This window comes from Leiobunum rupestre, chromosome 10, assembly GCF_980474605.1.
Source record: "Leiobunum rupestre chromosome 10, qqLeiRupe1.1.hap1, whole genome shotgun sequence".
NCBI classification, from domain to species: Eukaryota; Metazoa; Arthropoda; class Arachnida; order Opiliones; family Sclerosomatidae; genus Leiobunum; species Leiobunum rupestre.
Window position 1 is genome coordinate 23,660,520 of NC_143393.1, and position 11,914 is coordinate 23,672,433.

Below are 11,914 nucleotides of genomic sequence, written 5' to 3' on the forward strand. Positions count from 1 at the left end.
GCCATCCACCAATGGGACCAGTGCCCCCTTTTCTTATTTGAAAGAAATATGGTCGTAAAATTAAGATTGGGGTTTACGATATCGTAAATTGAAATGGCGGTAAAAATAAACGGTGGGCCGTACTCATAGAAATCATATACTCGCCGTACTGTTGAACGTGCAATCGCTACTGTACGACTTTTCACATTTCCGGTTTGGCCGTCACGTTTACAAACGGAGAGTCAACGAAGTAAGCGGCTAGAAGAGCTGGTTATTTTGTTGATCAACGGTTTATTGACCACACAGCTTTCGGGAAGGCTAGCTGCGGACGACGTGGCAGACGATATAGTACTAAATTTATAGCAATCGTAAAAAGCGTTAAGCAACGGTCTCAACGAAAATATTTTCTTAGAAAACTGTTTCCTATACGTTGAGTCTTACTGAACGCTGCCCTAGTAATTAGGTATGTTTTTTTTAAGCTTGGCGTACTTATTGACCAATGGGAAAGCGTCATTTCTGATGCAAAAGTAAACCAAGCTGTTCAATTGGCGCTTCAATAAATGACGCTCTCTTTTTCTCTCCTCCCCTACGCGCATGCGTGAGGCACTGAATGATTCAAAATAGTCCAGGCTGAGAAATAAGGAACTTTTTTAAACTGGACCTGTGGCCAGTTACTGTAGAGCCTAAGTAGTTTTATTAAAAAACTGGCCACTGGCCACTCACCATTTTTAACCTTCAAAATCAGGCTTTCATATTTTATGGTCAAATTATCTATTCTTGACCCATCCATACACACAATTGACACAAGGCCAAGCACACAGCATAGAAGTAAAGACCAAACAATTTTAGGGATTAATATATAATTTTTTTAATGAACTAAAATCTTAAAGGGAAAAAACTTTGAATTAATTAAGTGGTCGCAAGGGCCACTAACACCCCAAGAATTTAATTTTTAAACTGGCAATTGGCCTGTGATAGTGCCTTATTTCTCACACTGGAATAGTCACTTGTTTATGTTAGTTTTATTTGTAAGCCTACATAGTCAAGAGGGGCAAAATGTTATTTTGGAGAACTAGAAGTGCAGTTAGCAAGACCTGGGGCTTAAGGCCCCAGGACTGTGTACTGGCTGTACACCATGATCATCAGACCTATCCTGTCTTATGCAGCTGTGGTCTGGTGGCCAAGGGTTACTTTAAGGACTGTGCAGTTTGATCTGCGCACTCTGCAAAGGCTGGCTTGTGTCGGCATTACAGGAGCCATGAGAACAGCCCCAAGCGCTTCTCTGGAAATACTCCTGAATATGCTTCCTCTCCACCTTTTTATTGAGGAAGCTGCCCTTTTAGGTGCCTATAGGCTTAACCAAAATGGCTGGTGGAAGGCTAATAATTGGGAGCATAGCCACACCAAGCTCTTCCGAGATATGTCCAATCAGATGCCGATTTTAACAATGGGCTCTGATCTGATGGTTACTAAACTCCACTTTAGTAAACCTTTTGAGGTCAACTTCCCTAGCCGTGCGGAGTGGAGTCACTTGACCCTCGGTACCAGAGGAGAGATCGTCTGGTTCACTGATGGGTCTAAGACACACTATGGCACTGGTGCGGGGATGTATTTCCTTACTAATAATTTTGGCTTTTATGAAAGTCTAGGGATACACACTAGTGTATTCCAGGCTGAAATTTTTGCCATTTGCTCCTGTGTTGCTCACTGTTTACATCAGGGGTATCATGGGAAGGTTATCCAGATTTATTCAGATAGCCAGGCTGCTCTTAGAGCTCTCAGCCAGTATAGTATTCTTTCTAAACTGGTTTTTAGCTGCTTAGATCTCCTCTGCACTCTTGGGTTGCACAATAAAGTTCAACTTTGTTGGGTACCTGGGCATAAGGGGCATCTTGGGAATGAAAGGGCCGACGCCTTGGCCAAGGAAGGTGCGAGGGCTGGGATCATTGGTCCAGAACCTGCTCTCCCCATCTCCCGAGGACTTGTACGCGGCTTAATCTCCAAGTTTATGTCGGATCGTCAACTCAGACAATGGTCTGAAATTGAGGGTCAAAGGCAGGCCAAAGAGTTCACTCTTGGCCCTTCTAGGGAGAGAGCTAGAGGATTACTCTCGCTCTCTAGGTCCAGTATTAGGATTGTTACTGGCCTACTAACAGGTCACTGCCATCTTAACAGACATTTAACGCTTATCGGGGTCAGTGATGACCCGATTTGCAGATCTTGTCTAGCTGAGGAGGAAACTGCCTCACATGTACTCTGTAGCTGCGATTACTATGCAGCCCAGAGGTTTGAGCATTTGGGTATGCATCGGTTGGAGACGTATGACGTCTCTAATATCACGGCCGGGCAGATTTTAAGCTTTATGTCGGCAATAGGACTTATTTAAGTCAACCAGTTTGCGCTCTTTTTTTTCTTTCAGAAGGCGCGTGCGAAATTGAACGAGCCCTTCTATATCGAAATATTAAGCAGTGTGCTTTAAAATAAAACGTTTTACAAATATGCCCTGGATCTCGGTATTACTCTAGGCAAATCGTTATTATTAGATTTTGTTTCCATAACAACATTTTCAATAGCCTCATTTTTCGGTCCACTTATTCTACTTTTCGAGTGAAACCATGTCTCATTGAAATTTTGTCTATGGAAATGTTATACAAGGGTATACTTATGAGGGATTACGTTACATATGAAAGTAGTGATGATGAGAAGGCCAGGTGTTAAATTTCCCAAGAGTTTGTGTCAGTGGGCACAATGATAAAAATACGAGCAAAGTTGTCTGATTTCAAAATTACAGTGAAACATAAAGTACAAACTCTAACAAAGAAAAGAAGAAAACTGAAGGTGATAAAAACTACTATAGGTGAAACCACTCTATATGGCATTAAAGGGGGTGTAGATAGTGGCCAAATCATGGACCAGATTCCTTGGTTGTGCAGGGCTAAAATTTTCTAATAAAACCAAGAAAGGCTTATTATTTTTTTATTTCCATAAAAGACCCGAAAATTTACCACTGTCACAAGTGAAAATGTTTCCCATACCCATCCACCTAATGGCAGTCTGCCAAATTAACTGACACTTCTCACGCTGGTCTGTTTCATGTTAGCCCTATTTATAACCCACCAGGAGTTAATTGTGACCATGGCGTTAATGATTTTTCATTGAAGAGATCGAATAATTTTAAATACAAAAAGAAACAAAATCTTGTTTAGCACATCACATTGATGAGCCTATAGGAGGGAAAAAGTTTATAAGTATGAATCAGTTGGTTGCGGATATCAGTACATTTAAATAAGGTCATGTTCACTTTACCTTAGTTCTACTTCAATAAACAGACTTGAGCGATGGGTAGTGAAAACCTATTTCCTCCTACTAGGCCCACACCAAAACCTAGAACTCAGTTTCATGTTTCACTGAATAGAAACTGATAAGGAATTGCTATTGTTGTTAATGTTTTGTAAGAACAATCAGAGAGAATGCATGGTTTCCACAGGTTTGGAACTTTAAAAATTGACCTAAAATATCATTAAAAAGTCAGATCATTTAATTTTAGGTGAAAATTTTCCAAAGTTAAAATGTAAGTAAAAAAATACACTAACGTGTACAAGCTAAAACCTCTGGCAATGGTCATGAAAAGTCAGGGCATCTGAATAACAAAAATTGTGGCAACCTTGGAATGTGAAACGATGCTCACTTGATACAAAGCTCTGAAAAATTGTAAAATTTACATATAATTTTTCTGGTATATGTATAAAAGGTTATCAGGCTATGTCACAGAGGTCAAAGCCTTGGAACCTGTTCTTATTGTAACATCTGCAAACTCATTGTGAATAATCAGGAATGCTTGAATGACATTTTGGGCTCAATATTTACCTAAATGATTGCCTAAAAGTCTCGAAATACCCAACTTGCCTATATTATTCTTCTTGACATTCACAATGCTCTTGTACCTGCTGAAAATATAATTGTTCCTATAAATCTTTTTCCAGGTACCACATCTATTCCAACTACCAAAGCTCCATTTCCTAACCCTGAAACATAAGAACAATATCATTGGCATGTTTAATCATAATAAAATATCATTAATCCAATTTTCTAATTACATACCTGTAGTTTTCAGATTAATCTTCTAAATTTCACATTTATATGTTGTATATTAGTCCATAAATTCATTAAACACTACCAGGGAACACTAAACTTACTACAACCAATACCAAATAATTATCTTTGTTAACATCTTCTCATATCAGCTGTAATTTTTTTGTTGTTGACCTATAACCATAGAAATAGAAATTAGACCTAGGAATATGAAAACTCGGTACCCTGGAATAGAAAAGTGTATTCCCCCACTACGAGCTCCCCTCTCTCTCTACGGCAACGCAGCGCGAGCCAGAATCGCGGACATACGAGTTTAGCGCCACCTTTTCTACATGTTTTAAAAAATTCGTCTGCTAGTTTTCGAATATTAAAATTCATTGTATATTCCTACTAAAAACACGGGACTAGAAATACGCGAATAGAAAAACTAGCAGACGAAAAGCCGATTAAAAGTGTAAAGGTTCTACGATAGATGGCGATACTTGTTATGTCCGTGAATTTTTTACTTCCCCGCCTAAAACGGGAGACGACCACTCCAGGTTTACTTGAATCCTCCTAGATTAGACTAGAAGCACTGCCCTTTCCGCCAATCCCAAGGGAAACAGGCGAGCTAGAAGGCTGACATTAGGGTGGAATCGCGATGTACGCGCCATCTGACAAACGCATTAAACATTGTCGCCTTGGCTACGACGCGAATTTCGAAGAGGAAAAAAAAAGCGATCCACTGCGCATCACGTCGTGCGCAGCGGCGGTCTTTTCGTGTTTAAATTTTTGCGTCTAAAAGCATATCCGCAAAAATGGTTAAAAACTGAGCTTTTTCACATTGTAAAGAGAGATCTGTGAAAGAAATAAAATTCTCATTTCATAAGTATGTAATATTATAGTAAATATTTTATATTAATCTCGGAATAAAATATTTTTTTACACTAAGATTTCCTCTGAATTACTAGGAAAACGGGTTTTAGCGGTAAATCGCGAAAATTGGACTCCATCTTCACATGACTTTGTGTGTAGTAAACATTTTCTGCCGGATGAAATTTACTTTCAAAATGGAAGGCACCATTTGAAAGCAAATGCTGTACCTACACAAGTAAAAATTTCCCTATACATTCTGAAATAAAAAACTAACGGAAATATGAATAATTTCTTTATTAAAACAAGAATTTGAAAGAGCTCCCAAAAATATCTATTCCAGAACAAAGCATATTTACATCTTCTAGAGTATGCCAATTTATTGATTTTAGTAATTGTTATTTAGTTTCCCTATTTATCAGAGGTTATTTCAGAAAATGTAAGGAAAAAGTGAACTACCGGAAACCACTCAATTTGACTTGACTTATACTGATGATAGTTTAAAAGACACTGAAACCAAGATTTTGGAATCTCATGTAGGCATATTTTAAACCACACTGAAATAATTAAAATTTAGTTAAACTGTGATGATTTGTGGTATTTCAGACTAACAATGATTGCTCAAAGTTAACGTGTGACTTTAAGAGTGACACGGTAGATATAGTAGATTCTTGAGATTTTTATGATTTTCCTAAAGCTGTTTAAATAACTTAATACAATGTCAGATAAATAAAAAAAGTGTTTAATACGTTGCCTACCATCTGTTTTATATTATTCCACGTGACCATATTTACTTATTTAGTTTAAATGGTTTCTATGAGATGGCGCGACTATCGCGATTCCACTCTGATGGCAGCCTTCTAGCTGGTACGTCCCCGCCCAATCCAATCGTGCTTCTAGTCTAATTTCTATTTCTATGCCTATAACATGCCTCCATCCATGGACTAATGTTGTTAATTAGTCCATGCTCCATCTATCCTCAGTTTTGAAATTTCTGCGGTAGAGGGCTGGCTCGTTGTTTGTCAGTACCATCTAGGAGCAACAAACCGCTGCTTACGTTAACGTAGGCAGCGAACAAACACAACACCCCACACAAGGAGAACGCAACCCGTCAAAAGTCGTGGATTTTCTTGTGTACGTTTTTCATTGGCTAGACGCTTGAGCACCTGCTGCCGTCGGAAGGGGAAAATTTGGAAATTGTCTTCCCCCCCACCCGTAAAACGTTCAGCGTAAAGGCTCGTGACGCTCGTCCAATGAAATTCGTACACAACCCTTCGTTAGCGTGTTTAAAGGCTAGCTGCGTTCTCTTTGTGTTTGTTGCTCCTAGGTACCATATTTATAAGAAATGTATATAAAGACCTTTATATACTTTTCCTATATCTATGGTCAGGACGATAATGGTGAGTGTATATATATAATAATACTAGAGAAATCGGTAAGATCGTGGCCGCTAAGCTTGCCGACGGTGATGTTACCGGCGCAGTTCGCGTCGTCTGCTAGGACGATTCTTTCGCGCCTAACGATTCAGCTACTTACGATGCACTTAAATGCAAACACCCGTCTGGTAAAGACCACCACCGTCACCACGATTACGCTTTCGAAGCTGCTGATTTGTTGGCCCTGCCGATCCTTAACATAGCAGATTCCAAGGTGAAGGCCGCTGTTCTGCCCTTCCCGTCTGGTTCTGCAGGGCGCCTGGATTGTCTGAAACCTCAACATTTGAAGGACATGGTTGGCTCTGGCACGGGTGCGGCCGGTGAAATCTTGCTGAGACTGAGAGCCCTAACCAATCTATGTAACCTCATGCTAGCTGGCCAAGTTCCATCGGAGATTTGCCCGATTTTATATGGGGCCTCCTTGTGCGCACTGAAGAAGAAAGACGGTGGTATCCGTCCCATAGCCGTCGGCAACACTCTTCGCCGATTGGTGGCTAAGCTGGGGTGCGGACACATAGCGCCAACTCTTGGGCCTAAACTTCGTCCTACGCAGTTAGGGTTTGGTACTCCGGGCGGAGCCGAAGCCGCTTCCCACGCTGCCCGTCGCTTTGTCAACTATCCGCATCAAGAACCAAAGGTTCTGCTAAAAATAGATTTTTTAAATTCCTTCAACATGATCCGCCGCGGCCGCCTCCTTGAACATGTTCACGAGGAACTTCCGGAATTGTATTTGTTTTTGAGCCAATGCTATAAAGAGCCGTCGCATCTTACCTACGGGGAAGCTATCATTGCTTCTGAACGGGGAGTCCAGCCAGTGGCGTATCCAGGGGGGGGCACAGGGGGCACATGCCCCCCCGAAACGTATGATCGTACGTACAAATATTTTAATTTTTTTACTTTTTTTTCAATTGTGTGCCCCCCCCCCCCCCCCGAAACAAAATCCTGGCTACGCTACTGCGTCCAGCCAGGGGATCCCTTAGGTGCTGCACTTTTTTGTCTTCTCGTGCAAAAGGTAGCATGCAGTATGAAATCTGAGTTCAACACATGGGGTACGTTCAGCAGAGCTCATCGGACTCACCGATTACTAATCGGTGACATCGGTTTTCTACTGTACGCTTTGTCGCGTTTCCGGTTTTGACGTCACGATAGTCATCGGTTACTCACTGACGTCATTTCTGACGTAAAACTACTATAAAAGCTACGGCATTTTAAAAAACACCGATGACTGAATAAAAGCGTTCAGCAACTTACGACGTCATTATGACGAAAAAGCTCATCGGTGGAAAATATCAAATCCATCGGGTTTTTTTTCCGTTGACTGCTGCTGAACGTAGCCATGGTACCTGGATGATTCGTCTTTGGGTGACCTTCCTACTGTCGTCTTGAATGATCTAGTAGTTCTGCAGGAGCTTTCGTCCGCCATCGGGCTTGAGGTTAACCTGTCGAAATGCGAGCTCTTAATTCTGAACCCAGGTGGCTTTAACGATCAGCACTTTAAATCCATGTTCGATGGGGCAGCTCCTGGAATTAAAATCGTGGCTCGCCCTAATTACACGCTTCTTGGTGCGCCCCTGTCTACTGAAGCTTTTTCCACTCGCTTTGCTAGTAAAACTGAGGCCATTAAATGTAATGGCGGGAAACCTCGAGAAAATCTCAGCCCATCACGGTTTCTTTCTCCTCAAAAAGTCCTTGGCCATCCCGAAGTTGTCGTATCTTCTACGCAGCGCTCCTGTGTGGCTCTGTAAAGATGACCTCGGGTCTTTCGATGAAACTCTTCGAAAGTCCCTTCAGGACGTTACCAATACGCTAATGGATGAAGCTCCTTGGAAACAGTCGTCACTCCCCGTAGCCAAAGGTGGCCTTGGAATACGTCATGCTTCAAAACTGGCTCTCCCAGCGTTTTTGTCGTCCATCTCCAGCGTCGCTAATTTGGTGAAAAGTATCCTCCCGGTCTATGTTTCTTCTTCTCTAGACCCGGATTTTCGCGATGCACTTCGCCACTGGCAAATTTTGACGGAGGCGGCTTTGCCTTCTCCAGAACATTGGAGTCATCAAAGAGTATGGGATTCCCCTATTATTGAAAAAACAGCGAAGCATCTTTCTGATGGCGCCTCAAGTGATCGCGATAAAGCCCGGTTTCTCTCGGTTGGCTCCAAGGAATCCGGTTCATGGCTAAACGCACTTCCGTCGCCTTCCCTCGGTACCAACCTAGACGATGATTCCTTTCGGATTGCGATTGGCCTGCGTTTGGGTGCCCGCATCTGTGTGCCTCACACACGCAATTGTGGCACCCAAGTCGATTCCTACGGGACACACGGCTTAAGCTGCAAAAAGAGCTCCGGTCGGCTTTACCGTCATAGCGCCGTTAATGACATTATCAAACGCGCTCTGGTTTCAGCCGGTGTCCCATCCATTCTGGAGCCTCCAGGTCTATCACGTGACGATGGCAAGCGACCTGATGGGATGTCCCTCGTTCAGTGGACCGGCGGAAAATATTTGGAGCGGGACTTCATCCGCACTGACCCTTTGGCCCCGTCGTATTTGGCGTCTACTTCTACAGCCCCTCTCTGGGCCGCTACCCAGGCTGAGTCGAAGAAAAAAGCCAAATATTCTGGGCTTAAAAACAAATATCTGTTTAAAGCGGTGGCTGTAGAATGTCTCGGATCTTTCGCCCGCGATAGTTTGGCCTTGATCCATTCCATCGGGCGCCGAGTTCAAGAAGCAACCGAGGAGCAACGTTCGACGGAGTATTTATCTCAACGCATAGCTATCGCGATTCAACGGGGAAATGCCGCATCGGTACTGAACACTTTCCCCCCTGGCACCTCCCTTGGGGAATACCTCTATTTTCTCTAAAATTTTTTGTACAAATAGTAATTTCACTTTTAAAATGCTTGAATAAATTTTATAATACTAGTGAAATGGTAGTAAATAAGTACAGTATTGTTATTACTAGCGTAAATGTTTTATCTTAATAGTATCATATGTAACATAGTTACTTATAAGTGTGCCTCTGTTTAACAACTCTGTATTAAAAATTTAAATGAGACCTTGTTTCACAGCCACCAAAGACAATACAGCACTAACGTCCCGTAAAACTGGTTTTAATTTCCTTCGCTCCCCGCCAGAACTACTTTTGATGACGATAAAACCGTCATTGACTGGGTAGTGACGTCAATTACGTCATATCCTTGCAACAAGGTCTCATTGTGAAAAAGTTCTTTCTGGCACACTTAAGATTAAATAAGTTACATATGATAGTATGTAACCAAAGTTACCCCTTCCCCGTTTTGGAAACAAGTGGTTCCTATTTTAATAAAATACATTCTATTAAACATGTATTTTTTAAAATGTGTTTAACAGTTTAAGTTCTAGCGGTATATTAAAAGGTTGGCGCTATTTCTGAGGGGGGGGGGCAGTTTTCCTCCTTAGGCGCCGCCGCCGATTTTTTTCAACGCCGCCGATTATTTTCTGCAAATAGGCGACAGAAATACCAGAGGTTATATTCCCTTTAAGTGGTCATGGGCTAGAGATTAGGAAAGTTTAGGGACAAGGTTTGGAACACAAATAGCGCGAAAGTTAGAGGGAAGAGAACGTGAACCTTTTTTGTGAATAGGCGTCACATTGGCCTCCTTCCAGGAAGGGGGCAGGGCGAGGGGATGATCACTCCGCGTAATCGGTGTACAGAGCCGTACCTTTGACTGTACTAATGGGATTACGCGTAGTCTTTGAAGTCCCTGCCTTTGGCAGTGGTAATCTAAGCGTAATCCGGTGTACAGACTTTCTAAGAGTGGTTAGCCCCTCGGGGCAGGGTACAACAAGAGCAGGAAAGAGAGATAAGTAGGTAAAGGGGGAAAGTGAGAGATTCAGCACAGTTGCGAAGGAGGAGCGGATGGACAGCATCAGAGCGGGGGGATTTATCAGTTTTGAGTTGGTTTAATAGATAATAACAACTTAATTGATCGAAGGTGTTGGGCACGGAAATGGGAGGGGGGGGGGGCTAAGGATGAACGGTTGGGTTTGGACTGCTGAGGCGTAGTAGTTATTAAAAACATGAGCAGTCTCCTTAGGATTAACTGTAAGGAACCGTTTAGTTTATAATGTGTCACACGGTATTTATTTATGTGGGAGTAAAATGACTTGGGGCTACTAGCGATGAGATTGGACAGAGCAGCCTCAGACTTCCGTCTTAGAGTGATATGTATCGAGGTGCCGAGAGATAACGGGAAGGTAGGTAAGCGTTTTTCGATAGAGATAAACGATGCCAAGCTTTGGTTTTAGTCCTACGGCTTAAGGCAGTACGGCGCCGGAGAATGGGCCTACGATTCGGACTGGTTAGCCGGGATAAAGGAGCAAATGCCAGCTTAGAGAATAGAGAGAAAAGAGGTCCAAGAGTCTGTTACAGAACTACTGAATATCACGAGTGACCAATCAATTTCTGAGAAAAATGCAAACCACATTGAAATCACCATATTGTTTAATATGGGTTAATCTCCAATTGTCAACATTAATTATAAATTACAGCATTTATATTTGATGTAACGTAAGCTTATATATATTACTAATTATGTACTTACATGCACCATGATATGACAATAAATTAACTACTTACAAGTGAATGTATTTTTCTGGGGGTTCCTCTCTGTCTATACCGCTAGGGGTTGAAATGTACCTGTTAAGCCAAATCCAACATAAAGCGATCAATTCAAACATGGTTAAACGCTTGATGCTGGTTTATACAGCTCCCATGCACAATTTTTCCCACTACGGATGGTATTTCACTACAACACTGACTTTCGTCGCGTGTTAGCATTGGGTGACAATTTCCGCAGGTACACCTGAGAACAAAACTATCTTTAATTTTTGTTTCAAATGTTGTTAAGTGTCATGAAATTGCTATTATCACCAGTCATCGTTGCCTTGTCAAACATGAGCTGCGGCTTCATTCTGCAAATCTCCCACTGGCGACAAAGGACAAAGGTTCAAATTGATATGGTAATACACTAAATTCAATTTCATTAATAAGGTCCATATTGTCGTTTAAGGCACCAAAAACCGTAGCATCTATATAGTTGGTTGTAACCTAAAGCTCTCTGTAGCTCAGCTTTAGTGACGTCACCAAAGTCACAAAAATTCAAACCCAAAATTTAATTTTAATAATTACAAATTAACTACGATAGAAAAAAAGCAATTGAGCTTTAAATTAGGGTGTTTTAAACGTTTCTGCGACGTTTTTTACTAAAATTAAGGTTGCGGGGAAGAACTTGCAACTATCTCTTTAAGAAATTCCAAAGATTTCCGTTAAAAAATTTCTTAAGATTTCTTGACGCATTTTTTATAAGGGTAGCAGTGAGAGATACTTTGTAATTGGAAATAATATTGGCAAGTTCATCAAGTTTATATCGCGAGAGACCATCAGCATTGGTGAAGAGGACGGTGGAGATAATTGAGGTGGCAGACGAGGGAACTAGGAAAACGTTTCGCGATAACGGAGCGAGTATAAGTGGCACGAGATGGACGAAAATGTTTGACAAGCACGTTAAAAGCGTGATCAC

General features: G+C 41.7%; 1 long non-coding RNA gene across 1 annotated transcript; it reads right to left on the bottom strand.

The window, feature by feature from the left end:
- Positions 1 to 2,939: 2,939 nt before the first annotated feature.
- LOC149925111 (uncharacterized) lies at positions 2,940 to 4,437 on the bottom strand. The gene is made up of 5 exons (XR_016476994.1): positions 4,081 to 4,437; positions 3,886 to 4,004; positions 3,573 to 3,680; positions 3,286 to 3,488; positions 2,940 to 3,203 (listed from the first exon to the last, which is right to left on the bottom strand). It is a non-coding gene; the product is annotated as an uncharacterized LOC149925111 (long non-coding RNA).
- Positions 4,438 to 11,914: the final 7,477 nt, after the last annotated feature.